Genomic DNA, 430 nt, shown 5'->3' on the forward strand with positions numbered 1-430 from the left:
TAGCAGCTATCTTAGACCACTGAAGCTAATTTGAAGATAGAAGCCATATACTGGAAAAGGCAGAACAAAAATACAGAAGTCTCTTTGGAGCTGCCATACTAACTTCAGCTTATCTCTTTTCTATGGGAGAGAGATAGCCACTTATGACCCTAAGCCAGTATTATTTTAGGTTTTCTGTTTTAGGAAGTCAAATCTAAATTTATTTGATGCAGACTTCTTCTAATATTATTTCTTCTTATTTGTGTTTTGGTGAGTTTTCTTTGAATCTTATGTGAAGTTTTCTTTTTGACATTCATTTTTATAATTTCCTAGAATTCTTTTTGTTTGTTTGTTTGTTTTTTTTTAATTTAATTTTATTTTATTTGTGAACATACTGTACAGAGGGGTTACAATTACATGGGCAGGATAATGTGTACATTTCTTACCAAGC

Source organism: Dipodomys ordii, unplaced genomic scaffold, assembly GCF_000151885.1.
Source record: "Dipodomys ordii isolate 6190 unplaced genomic scaffold, Dord_2.0 Scaffold76, whole genome shotgun sequence".
NCBI lineage: Eukaryota > Metazoa > Chordata > Mammalia > Rodentia > Heteromyidae > Dipodomys > Dipodomys ordii.